The 17,637-nt window shown below is 32.7% G+C and overlaps 1 protein-coding gene across 1 annotated transcript in view; it reads left to right on the top strand.

Moving 5' to 3' along the window:
• Positions 1 to 17,637, top strand: part of LOC130443996 (cyclic nucleotide-gated channel rod photoreceptor subunit alpha) — a 365,533-nt gene that overhangs the window by 73,472 nt on the left and 274,424 nt on the right. The gene's annotated exons all lie outside the window — the stretch shown is intronic.

Genomic DNA, 17,637 nt, shown 5'->3' on the forward strand with positions numbered 1-17,637 from the left:
GTTTTCTCTTAATTTCTTCGGTCAAACGTTCCATTACGTTCGTATAGTAATCGCCGTTGATAGTTTTTCCTTTTTTAAGATAGTCAAAGGAAATTATCTCATGCGAAATCCAAAAAACCAACGCTATGACCTTGCCTGCAGATGGAACAGACTTAGCCTTCTTCGGAGTCGCTTCTCCCTTTTCAGTTCACTGTGTTGATTGTCATTATTTTCGGGGATGAAGTGATGGACTCACGTTTAATTCATGGTTGAGGAACGGCGCAAATATTCGGCTTTATTCCTGTGAAATATCGTCAAACACTTGATAGAAACATCTTCAAGACGCTGTTTTTATTCCATTCTGCGCACAGCTTTCTCATTTCTGAATTTTTGAGTTAATATGCGATATACCGCACTTTTTTAAATGTCTACTATGTCTGTTAGCTCTCGTACTTTCAGTCGACGATCATCCAGTACCGTTTTGTGGATTTTCTTCAACATTTCTGGAGTCGTCTCCGCATTTGGTCGACCATAGCGATTCTGATCTTTCAAATTTATTAAAATTATCAACAAAGAGTATTTCTAATTGTTTGATATATTATACGATATTACTTGGACGTAAATTCAGACCTTTCAGAATAAGAATATGCTTTATGCTCTAAAAAAATAGAAGCTTCCCTTTTTATATTCATTATCGAATATTATACAGGTACTACAAGAGTGTTGCAAAATACTTTTTTTAAGAGATAGTCAGTAATATAAACCGAAGCATTGCTTCTATAGTCGCGTGTAAAAACTTTGAAGAATTATTACTAGTTACCATTGGTACATCGAATTTGCGCAATAATTTCTTTCCAACTCAACAACATTCTCTGGGCAATCCTGATTTAGCTTATTTACGCGTATTTACTAATCCTATTCCAACTTTTAGTCGTTTCCGAGATATTTGAGGTTTTAAATTATTATTGTATTTTTTACGTATACTTTTAGTAGGCTTTGTAATAAATGACACTTATTTAACTGGCATTCGTCAATTGTTGATACTTTCAAAAATCGTTAAAATGGCTCGTTCTCAATTTAATAACGAAGATTATGTGAATTTGCTCTTAATACATGGTGAATGTGACAAAGTTGTTACAAGAACAAGTACTTTATTTGCTGCAAGATATCGAGATAGACCACGACCAAATCCGTATACTGTTGAAAGAATCCTCAACAATTTGAAGCTATACGGTTCGTTTGAAGCAAAAGTTAATCGAATTAAACCGTTTATTGACCTGCATCTACATCTCTAAAAATTTACAGAAAAACATTCACTGGATAACGGTACGGGTGGTTCTATTTGAAAAAATAAAAATTTAATAAGTTACAACTTTGAACTCTTTTAATACATACCCTGTATAAAATGGAAAATTTTTCAACATAGATTCAAATACGTCTGACCTTGCTAAAAGCAACTGGATAGAAACCATTTTTATATCTTCAAGGGTACCCTCGTTAAAAAATAATTTATAAGGGTCTACAGCCGTCAAATTTTATTTCAAAAAAATCAATAACTCAAAAAATATGCATTTTTCGGAAAAAGTTTCCAGTGTATACTAACATTTTACGTAGATTTCAAAAATGTATTATTATACAGGTTTAAAATAACAAAAATACAATCACTATTTTTGAAAATATTTTAGTTAAAAAGAACGTATCCAAAAACCCAAATGTAGAAATTTTCACGATTCTACTATGAGTATTTTGCTATACACATAGTTTTAACTCGTCTTGGGACACCCTGTATATATAAGTATATATAGAAATCATTAATTTTCCAGTAAGAATGAAAGTAAAAGAGAAATTTTTAGAAAACAAATTATTATATTAAATGAAAATAAAATAACAGAATATTAATTTTTGAAAGAGAAATTTGATATTTTATCAATTGTTTAGAATGTAAAAAATTTTTTGAATGTAAATACCCTGTAAATATAAATTTTATTCCTGTTTTAAATTTCATTATTAAAATCTTGAGCTGCACAATTTCCCGTCTAATCTTCATGACAACCACAATCACGAGTTGGTACATTGTAAGTCGGTCATCTTTGAAAATATTTTAGTTAAAATGATGGTACCCGAAAACCCAAACATAAAGATTTGGGAGCCGTTACCTTTGATTCTAGCGTTTACAAAATTTTCAATACAATTTTCATATCAATATTTGTTTTTAACTTCAAAATAGGATTTATTTGTGGCGATAATCTCAATCTGAAAACAAATAAAAATCACTAGGGGCTCGATCTGCAGAATACTGCAGATGCGGAAGTTATTGGACGCCCAATTAATGTTGCTTCGACATCGTTTTTACTGATTTGTGGCGCGGTGCATTGTCTTGATGAAACAGCATTTACTTCTTTCTCAAATGGGACTGTTTCTCGCGGTTTCGTTCTTCAAACGCTCTAGGTGATAGAGACCATGTTCATGGTTTTTCCTTTTCAAGATTATACCATGCGCATCTCAAAATACTGATGCCATGAGCTTTCCAACGGAGTTTAGAGTTCTTGTTTTAGAAATGACTGTCTGTGTTGCTTTTTTTTTGTTCCGCGGGACACTTAGAATAATTTTTTTCACTAATTTAATGTTTTCTAGAGTATTTTCTCGTGATTTTCGTCCCCAGCGCAATCAATTTTTAATTATTGAAAATGATGGACACTCGTCACCCATTCTGTTTTTTATTTGTACTGGTTTTGATCCTGCTTCGATTAAAAATTTTGTACCAGCGCGAAACTCAATTTGAGTCATTTCTAAATCAACTGAGTGGTCCTTCGATCTCTACTGTGATAAACTGGATAAAAGTAGTAAAAACTGACGCTCATATTTAAATATAGTTACTTTAATTTTAAGGGTTGTAAACTAAGATGCAACATGTTGTTGAAAATTCATTCCTTACACTCTAAATCACGTTGCCTTTTGGATAACATGGGTTACGTAAGTGATGAACTCGGTAAAATATTTTATCAAGAAACTTCAGATTATGAGAAGGGTTATAAGGGCAGATGAGAGCAAGCAATGCTTGAAAATTACTGTTGGAGCATTTAAAGGGATACTGTTACTATAGAACGAAAATCAATCGTTCGAAAATAAATTGTTTATCAATATAGAATAAACATTTCCAGTAAAATCATTAAAATTGTTGTTTTTATTTAATTTGGCGACTCATAGTTACGTAATGTCAATCCAGTGGAAAAGAAAATCGATGGAAACAAATAGAGAAATCAATTATAAAAGCTTTTTGTAGATAAAAAATCTTTTAGATGATGTGATAATGGATACGATCCTTCCAGAGACAGTCAGGAAGTTGTGGGAGCACTGGGTGTGAGCATTAAAATGAGTATAGATTCTGATATGAGTAAGGTCTTCAAGTCATTTGCGAAGGATATATTCTGTATCTAAATTAAGCAATCGGAGACTTCTGGCAAGCAATCTCTGTGAAAATACGTGAAAATAGTTGAAAACTCGTTCAGTAATTAGAACAGACAGGTAAGCAAGTTGAGTGAAGAAACTGCTGGACTAGATCAGTGGTTAAAAAGAATATCAACAAAGTCAAGCTTCAAGCAGGACCAGTTAGAGATAGAAATGGATTAGTTCAACAAATAGTCAGAATAAATTTATTATGATCACGCATTATTCAAGATTCGTTTTAAGATGAGAGTTATCCAGAAACGAAGCTTAAATTTTTGGAATTAATTGATTTAATCTGCCTTTTAAACCTGTGGCCAAAACTGACTTCACTTGTTTCATTATCTTTAGAATAAGCTTGAAACCGCATTTGAATTTTAATAAATTTCGACGTATCGGTTCCACTATAAAGCTATTTTCAAGAGTGAGGTTATTTCTTCATCGATAAGAAGTGATCCGATTCCGTGGTCGTAATCTGCCTACCTCAGGCAACAAATCATCCCTTTGTGGCTCATTCCAAAGCCTCAATCTGCCTATCCCTTGGATTTTCACCAGGAAAATGATAGCTTAAGCATGGAAGGAGACTGCCTTCCTGTCGCACTTCTTGTTGTGTTGTTAACGTCTCTAATTCCATGTTTTTGCTTATTACCTAATTTCTCGTTTCTATATACATGCATATAGTTAATTTGCTGCTTATTTTTTGAAGATTCTTCTATATCTTCGATCGAGGGGCTTATTAAAAGCTTTTTCCAAGTCTTTTTCTGATTATATGTTCAGAAAGCTGTAGTCATGTACATAATGATATTTCTGGTAATTAGAAAACGATTTTTCAAATACTTTTCGTTTATATTTACATTTCTTTGAATGTTTTAAGATTATTTCCAGTAGTTTTCAGTTCTATACGAAGATTTATGGTTTTAAATGCATCCTATAAAAAAGTCGACACGAAAAGTGAATTGAGCTTCATGATCTGAGGTGGAATTGCAAGAAAGCCGACGATCAAAGAGGATATACTTCAAGCTATCGATCGATGGTAGTCAAGTCAAGCTGTGTACAGGTGGAATAGGAAAAATTAGATCGAAGTAACGAGACGAGAAAATTTTCATCGTTGATATTCATTTCAAGTACGAGCCTAAAGCACTAAAAGACCAGACGGTTCATCGGTAATTTACTTGGATTGAACAATGGTTGACTTAAGTTATGAAGTTGATTGCAAATTATAGAATAAACAGTAAAAAAACTGACGATTGAGTATTTGTTTTTCAATTTGAAGTATGTTAATTAAAGCTTTTATACATACCTGGTTAAATCCACTTGATACAATTATGTTAACAAGATTTTAATGTTTTAACTTTGTATCTGGTTTTAACATTGATCAATTTGAAATATAAATTGTGTCACAAATGTATTTACGTATTAAATAAAAGTTGAATAAAAAGTAATTGTTCCTTCTAAACACTTTTCATATAGTATTGGATAATTAAACGTTTATTGTTAGGCTCAGATTTTTTGTTTTATTCTCACTTAATTAAGCCCAATTCTCATAATGAGAATATAAAAATAGGAAAATAATAACACAGCCGAACAAAATTTGTTTTAAAAATTTGAAAAATTTCACTATATTCTCTTTATAAGGTTTAGTTGTTTTTCCAATTTCCAACAGCTATCTCCCTGCTGCTCCCCTTCATCAGTTCGTTCGTAATTTTTCCCTTCTCCTGTTCCCTTATGGTGTCCATTACAGGATCTCTTCAGGTATTCTGTTGTCTGGCATTCGTTGTACGTGATCAAACTAGATTAGTTGTTTGGTTTTCACGTAACTGAATCTCATTATATTTCTTTCAGAAAGATCGTCACACGGCTATCCACTTTAAAACGTGGAGCACGACCTTTACCTACCTACTCCACGTTCAAAATTAGTCAAGGGCTCAATATTTTACAATGCAAAAAAATGCACAATCACTTGCCAATTGAAATACAATCGATATCATCTTTTCCGCAATAATTTGAGGTTATATTTACTGGAAAGTGGCTTCTACTTTGTAAACGAATTGCATGCTGCATTCTGGTTCAATTTTGCTATGGACTTATATACTAATTATTACGTATTACTACTTCCTATAATTTTGATATTTATTGTGGTTTTATTCTGTATATTGAAATTTTATTTTATTTGTATCTTTATTTTTTTATTTTTATGTTATTTTTTAATTTTTATAAGCTTATGTCTACAAATTGTAACAATTTTTTTACTATAAACCAATTTTCTCTTTCTCTTTCTTCTCCTTCTGTCATTTCTCACCACCCAAAATAAAAGAAAAAAACTGATGAAAATTTCAAGTAATAGAAACTCCTACACTGGATCCCACTTCTCCAATTTACTCATTTCGTTATTTATTTGAAGGATCAGGATATAATTAGAGTTTTTGTCTTGTTTTTATAACGTCCTAAAGTTGTTTTATAGTGGAGGTGTCGTTAATTTAACTTAATTTCCACTCACGTAATTTTTAGTAATAATTCTTCACAATAAAATCGAGAACTTGGAGGAGAAGTCGAATTTGAAGTACCTCAGTAAGTTGAATAATTTGTCAAAAATACTTGGGCGTTGTTTTGAGAAGAAGTTCTTGTTCCAAAAGGGTAGTGGGTGAGTGTTAAGTATGCGCGGGTGAAATGTTTGCTGGAAAGTTTTAATGGGAATATACGGGTATGAGTGTATGGGTGGCGGCCTACCTAATAGACTCGATCATCAGGTGAAGTTTTAATCAGAACACCAGTCTTCTCGAACTATCGTTTCAATTTAATGAAGATAGTTAATTTGAAGCATATTCAATAGCTTCATTATGTTATAAACAAGAACAACTGATTGTGTTGGACATATCGTGAATGGATATTTGGGTGTGCGAAAAGTTTGCTCGAAGAAGTGTCGCGCGACCTTACACTTAATAACAATAATCGATGATTCTGACCAGTGTTTTGAGCTGCTCAATCATAAATAATCTAAATGATTGCGTCTATATTTGAGAATAGATGAAACAAGGCTCCATTATTTCATACTGGACTGATGCGTAGTGCTATTGGAGTTTTTGAAGGACGAAATCGCAATGCACCAAGATAGCAAAATTGCAGTGAATGGAATTCCATTCGCTTGCTTGCTTATTCATCGTATTCTCCAAATCGGGTTTCCAGTGACTTTTCCCTGTTCTAAGACCCCAAGAAGATGATTGAGGAATAAAGATTTTGCGCTAATGAAGAAGTTATCGCTTAAACTGAATCCTATTTTAAGGGCAAAGACAAATCGTCTATCAAAATATTTTAAAAAATAATATGACAATATAAATACACTAAGCGACTCCTTGTGGTCAAGATGATGTCTACGTAGAGATAAATTACCATATTTGCTTTGTTTTCTACAATTTTCTATCACTTTCTCCGATAAATTCAATAACACTTTGATTAAATGGAAATTGCGTTGTGGAAATGTGTAGCCCGGTGGGTTTTTTACTAAAGAAGTAAAAATAGAAGCCGATTGCTACACCCATAAAATTGAGTGCTTCAGTTGAGTCGAGAAAATTAACCTACAGTTCAATTTCGGATCCTTTGTTGTTTTATTTTCAGAATACGTTTCCCAAATAACGGATAAAAATAGAATGTTGAAATGATAAGAGACGGCGGTTCTGTTAATCAATTACATGCATAGAAATTCTCTCGAATCTCGAAACCAGGTTATTTTTGTATGATCCTCATAAATTCATACACAAATATTCCGGGCGTTAGTGGTGATGTCACATCGCCATTTTCAAATGTCCGTATTTCAAATCAAAAAAACTTGTTTTATATTAGAGGCGAGTGTATCCCTTGTTACATCGTTCGTAAAATGGAAAAACTTGTATGTATCGGATTATTTTTGAAAATACGCTTGTTTAAATGTCTCCAAATAGAATCAATATAAATGTTTTGAGGTTAAATGGTTTTGTAAATGTATATTTTCATACAAAAAATAGAAGGTGAAGTAAACAATAGATAAAAACTGCATTTTTTCACTATTTATTATAGTATACAAGATGTAGGGATCTTGTTGGCCACTGTATTGTACCCCTTTTTCCAATTTTCCTTTGAGAATTTGAGAAGAAAGTTCAAATACTTTAGTCTGTTTTAATTCAAAGGCCAAGCAAAAGGTAAATATTTTTGAAAAAATCCTGATAGGAAACAGATGGCGCCACATATCACGTAGTATACGCAAATTGTTATTGTTTAAAAAGCCCACTTCGTTAGTTTTTTTCTTATAAAGTACTGGAGGGATCTCAACGGTACGTATAATTGAATCCTGAGTTTCAAAAACAAATCAAATGCATAACATACCAATATCAAAATTATTGGAAGATCATGAAAAGACTAACTTAATCATATTTTCACAAAGGCCATCCAGATTTGAGGATATGAAGTCTGCAGTAAAAACGAAGAATCGGGATTCTTCACAGTCAACAATGGCGCTGCAACTCCCAAACACTTCTGAAAACATGTTTCAAAAGCTTCAACAACTTGGAAGAAGAAAATGCAGAGGAATGAATGAAATCCAAATGATCACACATGATTATACACCCTAGAATAAATAGCACGCAAACTTAGAGAAGCATACGGAAAATAGGGTCTGCAGATGAACGCAGAAAATAACGAAAACTGAGTATTTAAAATGAGTCCGAAAGAAACAATTAAAAAACATATTTAGGAAAAGCAGTTGATTTGGTACAGACACATGCGGACGACGAGGAAAGAAAGATTGCCAAAAAATGAATCCCTAGGAGAGCAGAAAGAAAGAAAGACCAAGATCATAATGGACGTATGTTCATTAGTGGGTGTGTGGCAAAATTAAACACCAAGTGTACTATTTCTAATATATTCCCTAGCTTCCCGGGGATTAAAATTATGGTCAAGTACAAAATAAAGATAAGTATAAAATTATAACAATATTAGACTCTCCAGAGAAACTATAACCAGAGAAGATCTACTGAATGTATCAATCTTAGTAAGAACAACCTACGAATACAAACAGGAGTCCTACCGTGGTAATGTTACCTCAATAAACAGACATGCGGCGTGCAAATTACCAGATCAGTTGTGAATATTGGGTTCCCCAGTGTCGGCTCAAGAAAGGGGGGCGCAATAGATCTTTTGGGTTCCAGTGTATATGAAACCTCAAGGTGTACATATATACTTACATAACATACACACATAATTAGTCTAGAATTGCAGCGTGCTGAATTTTATTATCGTTTACAAAAATCGTTGAATTTATAAGTTTAAAAAATCAATAATATAATTGATTCGTCACATAAATATTGAACTATTAATTCTGATTGCTATTCAGATTTTTATTTGTTATGAATGGAGTTAAATATAAAATTCATTCATAATATGTAAAATTTTGTATTGAAAATAAATATTAATATTAAACTAGTGTGTAGAATATTCAGAATTGAATAAATGCAGGAAAAGACGTTATATATTTGATTTTAATCGGCAAATGATTGTGAATTTTATCGCCTTGTACAGTATTGAGCTTTTAACGAATTCTGAACGTGGTGTAGATAAATAAAGATCGTACTTAGTGTTTCTAAGCGGTTAGCTGTACAGTGATCTTTCTAAAAAAGAAGCGTGCTAACGGATTAGGCAAACCAATTCAAATATGATTAAGAAAGAAGCAGTCAATATTTTGAATCTTGTAAAGTCTACTCAGTAAATATCTAAAAGCTCTCTTTTGTAGATTCGTTCCCATTTGAAAGAATTTTCTACAACAAACCATAAGAATTTTTCAAATTCAATGACGTCTATTGTGGTCTTGGTATATACCTACATTAAAAATAAACAAAGTATCTCAATTTTTCAATTAATCTCATTGATTTGATTCAATTGTCAGTATTTTTTTAAAATCTAAGTGGTGGGTAGTATAATAACATTTTCTTTCGTTAACTTCAGTTACTGTTTTCCAGATTTTCATCTTTTCACGTCAACGAAAACAAAAAAATACTACTTGGAATTTATAACGTTTTTTTTGACTACGCGTCGGATTTTCGCGAACGTCTTTTTTTCATTTCATTGTCTAAGTGTATAAATTTTCGTTTTCTCATCATAATTTTTCTTTTATGTTTTTCTATCTTAGTGAGAATCAGAGCGAATAAAACCAGAGGAGCGACTTATTTTATTCTGTTACGAGATTTATTGTAAGCTACTAAAAACGAAAAGTACTTTTATATTTTTCCTGGAGTTGGTTGTTCGCGCTTTTCTTAGACGAGAACTTTCCATTTCAAAACATCTCTGAAAATATAAATCGAATTTCGTTTTTTATCAAAATATTATTTCTAATAATATATGATTTGCTCCATTTGACTTATATTTTACTTACTATTCAAAACTCATAATTGTTAACGAAGAAATCAGAATTATTATTTCACAACCTTTAAAGTAGGTTATAATCCACGTAGATTAAGTGTGCAGTAGAGCCGCAGGTGACAATTTTTGTAAAAGAAAACTATTTGGGGAAAATAGAGAAAAGAATTTATACTATCAGAAAATGTTGGAATGAAGATATACAGAAAACGATTAACAATAAAAAAGAATTTCGACTTTTCTTTAAGTCTTTATTGATGAACTTTTAGTCTATTTTCTAAATATTGAGAGGTCTGCCCTATGTAGACAAATATAAATATAGTCGATTGGCTGTTACAAATATTGAATTCATACGATTTTCAGTTATCTCTAACCTTTAAAAAACACGTTTATCAATTCAACAGCTGTCTGACTACTAGTTTGTGAGTTATAGAATTTTGAGTGAAACAACTGTTGCTACTTAAAAGATAAATGAAAAACAATTTTGTTTGTTAATAAAGCATGCCATTGTGACAGAAATAATAATATTGGAGCCAAGTTTTAGCTTGGTAAACATTATTTGGATTTTGCCCCAGAGAGTATTGAAGAAGACAAAATGAGAACGATGACAAAATTGCATGAAATGGGCTTCCACATCTATCGTATACTACAAATCTGGCCACCAGCAATTTTCTACTCTTCTTGGATCTCAAAAGCCTAACCTAAACAAAAGGATGTTTACTAGATAGAAATTCTGCGCTAATGAAGATGTTATCACTAAAACTAAACGCTTAACATACTAGCCAACTTTTAGTTTTTCACTAAAATTTGATCCCGTTTCGTTAATATTGTAACTAATAGCCAAATGACAGTTTGCTTTTGGAAAAGGGAGAAACTGAAAACAAGACGGTTTCATTTTGAGAACTACAGTCTGTGATAACAAATATCGTTTTTTTTTCGAAATAGACAGGTTATAGGGAAAAAGGACTTTTGTTTTTAGTGCTTAGTTGTTTAAAAGACAGTCGTTGATGAAGATGAACGCCGGTTTATTTCTTAAAAAGGCAGATTGCGAAGAAAAATGACGATTTACTTTTGAAAAAAATTTCTGAACCAAAATGACAGTTTATTTTTGGATAAGACAGCCTCTGAAGACAATTCACAGTTAAGCAGTCGTTCGTTGTTGATAAGAGGTAGTTATTTATGAAGATAAATGTTGTTTTGTTTCTAAAAAAGGCAGTTTTTCAAGAACAATGATGATTCACTTTTGAAAAAAGTTTGTATACAAAAATGACAGTTTTTTTTTTGGAAAAGACAGTCTCTTGAGACAAATGAGGGTTCATTTTTGAGAACTACATTCTGCACAGACAAATATTTGCTTTATTTTCAAAAGGACATGCTCTAGAGAAATATGACGGTTTATTTTTTGAAGAATCAGAGATTCGTTGTTAAAAAAGGCAGTTGTTTATGAAGGTTTCTTACTAAAAAAGGCAGTTTCTCAAGAACAATGACGATTTATTTTTGAAAAAATTTGTGAATCAAAATGACAGTTTATTTTTGAATAAGACAGAATCAGAATTAGAAAAAAAAAGATGGGAGCAAAGATAAATGAAGAGATATAGTGACGTTCGGTACATATGGTTAATAAAAGATTTGTTAATAAATCTCATAAGATTGCCTCTATAGTAATTGGGGAAAACGATCCGTGAAACCTATTAATAAATAAGCCAAATTACGTGTTAAACTTTTCTGTACATGATTTTTTGTAAAATGAAATTTAATTCTAACCTATAAAACATTCTTTTGCAAATGATCTTCCAATACTCACTCCTCCTTTCCATACACTAATTTCCTAATTTGCATTTAGCAGTTAAGGTATCTATAATACAGTCTTGATATCCGAGGAAACTTCCAAAGCGTCCGTTAAGGTCTCCAAAACTCTCCAATCTATAATTTGCTTGTCTCCAATGATAACTAAAGTTGCGAGACCATCTGGGTGAAATTGTTGTTTCATTCATCGACACAATATAGGGAATCCACCTTGAATGTCATTGTTGGCGGTCTCATGGGACGGCTTCTACTTCTAGTTAACATTTCAACAGGCTGATAATTGAATAACGGTATTACACTATTTCCTATCCACTCCCTTCCATTCCTTGAGGAGGTTTATGGTAATTGAGATACGTCAGTCAACTCCTATATCAGCAATCACTTTTCATATAGATCTTACACTCTAAAAATACAATCCACGTCGTGAAAGTTGTATTGTTATTTATAGCATGGAAATATTTTTTTCTATCCGTATTCAGCAATTGAACTAAGTAGGATCTCTCCCTAGCTTCTGCGGCATATGTTAAAAGAATTCTCAGAATTTTTACTGTTCATCTTCTACAATGGAACGTTTGTTGGTTCGAGTGGTGCCTGCCGTGTGAAGATGCCTGTGGATATTGATCTTCAACTTCTGTAAGCTGTAGTGCTCGGGAAAAAACTTCTCTATAAAAATTAGACTCGATAAATTCATGATTTGGGCATCTGCAGGCGAACTTGGTGCTCTTGAGCCACGTTTTCCTGTAGGGAAGGTCTTGAAAATACTGCTCTAGGTAGGATTATGCTGGATAGCTTGGAATAACATCTGCCTTAATAGTATCGGTAAAATAGAGTCATGTTTCTGGTCAACTGTGGGTTGTCTATAAGTCGAATTGCTTTCTTCTGCATTAAGTATAGCATCCTAAGGGCATCCTCGGGAGCCAAGATCCAAATGTGCAAGCAATACTCCAAAGATGGATAAATCAGGCAAGATGCATCCATGGAGAATACGTCAAACCTTTCTGAGGTTAGTCTATCGATAGCGACTTGGATAAATCGGTCTTTGAGATAGCTTCTGAGTCAGTCTATGATTAAGGACGACAAACCGTACGATCTTAATTTATTTAAAAGGTTGGTATGGCAAATTCAGTCACAAGCCTTCGATATGTCCAATGCAATTGCTCTGGATACGTTGGTGTCAGACCAGGAGATCCCTGGTTGATCTATGTCTACGAAAGCAGTATGGATGGTCGCTGATTATGTTAGAGGACTCGAGATATCTCAATATTTTATTCATTGAGTGACCTTGCCAATGATTGGGACTAAGGTAATCGGACAGTAGCTGTTGGGAACCGACTGTTTTATTTTTAATATGGGCTGGACATCAATTTCTAATCTGCAGGTGCTTGGTAGTAAATAGTTTGGGTTTGTAACATTTGAAAATTGTTGATTCCCATTTCTTCTCCTAGAAAATATATTTTTACTTGAAGCTATATATTTTCGCTTTACAACTTTCTTGTTTCCATTGTATTTAATATAGATTGAGAAAATTAGAAATTTTTCCAGCTTCTGTATGATCCATGATTCAGGAGTAATTTAACTATAAATGTATTTTGTTAATTGTATTATTAAAATTTAAATTATTTCTGAAAGTTATCTATCAACTTTAAGTTTTTGATGTTTTTGTATATTCATAACGTTCTACAAACACAAGATGTTGAAGAGCTAAAAGAAAACGTTAGCTTTAAAGAAAATAAATCCACTCTAGGTTTACTTGAAGTTAAATAAACGACTTACTAATTATTTTTTGATCATAACTCTGGATGCTCCAGTAATTCATTTTAATATACAATGCTTGATACTTCTTGAGAAAATTTTATGTCTAACAAAGATGAAGTAAATAATAGCTTACGGTTTATTTTTATAACTCGGCTTTTGGAAGTTTTAACTCTAAATTACATAAACATTCCAATTTTCGAACTCTTTAGGAAAACAAATAAAGGTAAGTGTTTGATAGAAATGTGCAAACAGTAAAATTGAAGCTGGGTAGAAAAACCGTGCAAAAGAACAGGTAAAAAGCGGGAATTTAATGTCTGTTCGAGGTTAAAGATCATTCAAATGGAAAGCGATAGAAATAACAATAAGAACCTATCTGTTTTTATTTGAAAAAGGTGATTCTTTGATAAAGTTTTGCCGGATTGTGCGGTGATAAGTATGTTAGATCCTATAAAGAATGAGATAAAACTTTCGAAAGGTTGACCGTTTTAGAATGATTACGTAAGAGGCATTGAAGGTATGAAATAATAAACGAAGCTCGGTAACAAAGACACAGTATATATAGAAAAATCATTATTAATATGATATTAATAATAATATATGATATTTAGTAACAATCAAAATGAAATTGAGAATAGTGAATATAGTGCACAAGACGATGAAGAGCCGAAAATGGAATGTGCAGGACATGAAAACGACTGAGGACGAATACAGAAAAGAACGAGAGAAGCAACTTTAAAAGAGTAAAAAGAAAATACTATTGATGAGCAATAAAAACAAAGAGAATAAAATGGGTAAATGACAGTATGAACAACTTGGAAAATGATAATAAAAATACCAGCAACGATCGGTTTCTTTGTTTTGTGGAGAAATGACTGGAAGCAGCCGTGCCCAGATTTCCAACGTTCTTGCGAACAAGTATGTTAAGTAGTTACTGTTCCCATCCACTCCTTTGTAAATCGCTACCTTATCAAGAGAAGGGTGGGGATAGAAGGTTATTCGTTCATTGGTAAGAACAACGAATCATCCCTTTTCTTAGTTGATTCCAAGGCCTCAGTCTGCCTATTCCTTGGAATTTCACCGAGGAAATGAAAAACTGAACCAAAAAATATATAAAATTATCAAAATAGATACAAACACAATGATTGCTGGTCTTGAGTTAACTGGTGGGTTAGTCGCCAAAACCTAATGGCGGGTTTTGGGTTTTTGGCGTGCATGGGAAGTATATTAATGGCGGGAGGGGTGATAAATGTGTGAAAAACGGGTTCTCGAGGGGCTTTAGAGGAAATATTTTTATTGGCCTGAGTGGTATTGGAGTGAAGTGGATGAAGGATTTAGTGAAAAAAATTGAAACAATTTAGGAAAGTTCAATTAAGTATACTAGTAGAAATAAAAAAACTTTGTTAGTATTAAAATTCGAATTGAACGTAACGTTTTTAAATACTCACAATACTTTGTTTTCATTCTATTGATTGACACCAATTCCTGAATACGACAAAAGTGTTGTAACTGCGGTTGGCGCAGTTCATATTTCTGTTGTAACTTTGGGTTCGTTAAGATTTATAATTGTGAATTTCATCTGATTCCGAGATGTGCCTCGTAAAAAGAAGATTTATTTAATTTTAAAATGGAAATTTATTTCACGTATTTCCTGAAATAAATCGTTGATGGGAAATTGGCTGCAATTCGCTCGGTTCCAGTGCAATTGGCCGAGACAAATACGAGAAGTAGGAATAGGAGAAAAAAGAACTTAAATACTTCAGATATGTTTAAAATTTATTTATGATCTTTTCATTAGAAATTATTATTGATGGAATGAAAGAGTCGATTAGAATAAACGGAAATGGATTACTGAATGCTGTATTCTAATAAGCTGAAATAAAATTAGTAAGTTACCATCAATACAATAAAAAACTTTCGTAACCTAATGCTGGTGGCGATGGGTTCTAAATTATTTATAATATTCTAATATAATAATGATTTGAAGTATTCTTCTGTTGTTTTTCTAGGGATTCAAAGTGTTTCAATGATATTATTTAGCCGACTTTTCTTGGTATATGTCATCTTTGTCATTATTATTTTCGACTGAACTCGTTTCAATACAAGACGGGCTCCAACCATAGTTTCTTAGCGATATGGTTTCCCGTCTTCGTGATAGACGCAAATAAAGTATGACGTGATAGTTTTTGCACAAAATTTAGAAGTTTAAAAAAGGGGTTGTAATGATTTGTAAACAGTTTCTTCACATTAGTTAGACAGGTTGTTTTTTATATCATCATTCATTTATTATGCAGTTCAATCTTCTTGACTATAGACTATCGTATCGACTATCGTGCGTTTAAAAATCTTTTTATTGGGATGGATTACTTCTCTTGTTCGTTTTGTTACAATTTTTTGTTGGTTCTGGCTTCTTTTGTCAGTTTTCTCAATTCTTTTCTGTTTCTGCATTTTGCTTTCTTGTCTATTATTTCTAGAATTATGGTATTTTCTTCAATTTGGTTTCTTCAGGTATTTCTTGGTTTGCCTCTTGGCCATAGAGGTGTCTATTGTTTTATACACCTCACCATATCTGTAGGTTTCCTTCTCATTATGTGTCCTGCCCAATTTAGTCTTCAATTTGGTTTCTTCAGGTATTTCTTGGTTTGCCTCTTGGCCATAGAGGTATCCATTGTTTTATAAACCTCACTATTTCTGTAGGTTTCCTTCTCATGAAATATCCTGCGCAATTTAGACTTCAATTTGGTTTCTTCAGGTATTTCTTGGTTTGCCTCTTGGCCATAGAGGTGTCTATTGTTTTATACACCTCACCATATCTGTAGGTTTCCTTCTCATTATGTGTCCTGCCCAATTTAGTCTTCAATTTGGTTTCTTCAGGTATTTCTTGGTATGCCTCTTGGCCATAGAGGTATCCATTGTTTTATAAACCTCACTATTTCTGTAGGTTTCCTTCTCATGAGATATCCTGCCCAATTTAGACTTCAATTTGGTTTCTTCAGTTATTTCTTGGTTTGCCCCTTGGCCATAGAGGTGTCTATTGTTTTATAAACCTCACTATTTCTGTAGGTTTCCTTCTCATGAAATATCCTGCCCAATTTAGACTTCAATTTGGTTTCTTCAGGTATTTCTTGGTATGCCTCTTGGCCATAGAGGTATCCATTGTTTTATAAACCTCACTATTTCTGTAGGTTTCCTTCTCATGAAATATCCTGCCCAATTTAGACTTCAATTTGGTTTCTTCAGTTATTTCTTGGTTTGCCCCTTGGCCATAGAGGTGTCTATTGTTTTATACACCTCACCATATCTGTAGGTTTCCTTCTCATTATGTGTCCTGCCCAATTTAGTCTTCAATTTGGTTTCTTCAGGTATTTCTTGGTATGCCTCTTGGCCATAGAGGTATCCATTGTTTTATAAACCTCACTATTTCTGTAGGTTTCCTTCTCATGAAATATCCTGCCCAATTTAGACTTCAATTTGGTTTCTTCAGTTATTTCTTGGTTTGCCCCTTGGCCATAGAGGTGTCTATTGTTTTATAAACCTCACTATTTCTGTAGGTTTCCTTCTCATGAAATATCCTGCCCAATTTAGACTTCAATTTGGTTTCTTCAGGTATTTCTTGGTATGCCTCTTGGCCATAGAGGTATCCATTGTTTTATAAACCTCACTATTTCTGTAGGTTTCCTTCTCATGAAATATCCTGCGCAATTTAGACTTCAATTTGGTTTCTTCAGGTATTTCTTGGTATGCCTCTTGGCCATAGAGGTATCCATTGTTTTATAAATCTCACTATTTCTGTAGGTTTCCTTCTCATGATGTATTCTGCCCAATTTAGTCTTCAATTTCGTTTCTTCAGGTATTTCTTGGTATGCCTCTTAGCCATAGAGGTATCCATTGTTTTATACACCTCATCATTTCTGTAGGTTTCCTTCTCATGATGTGACCTTCCCAATTTAGTTTTTGTGCTTCCATAGACCTTATTGTATTTTCTTATCACTGTTCTTCTTCTATTTCTTCACTTTTCTTCAATCTTCTGTCTCTATCTCCTGCAATATTTATGACTGTTGTTTCCATAGCTCTTAGCATTTTATATATTTTTATCTTTTTCTTCCAAATATTCAATATCTTTTTGTATTATCTCCCTTTTTCTTTCTTTATACGCGTGTCCTATTAATCATAAATATTTGAACAAAAATACTGTTTCAAACACGTATTTCTGTGTCCTTAGATGGTCCATTCCTCTTTCCTCTTATCTTGGTATCTTCAAGTATTTGTTTTTTT

This window comes from Diorhabda sublineata, chromosome 1 (genome assembly GCF_026230105.1).
Source record: "Diorhabda sublineata isolate icDioSubl1.1 chromosome 1, icDioSubl1.1, whole genome shotgun sequence".
In the NCBI taxonomy this organism is placed as follows: Eukaryota; Metazoa; Arthropoda; class Insecta; order Coleoptera; family Chrysomelidae; genus Diorhabda; species Diorhabda sublineata.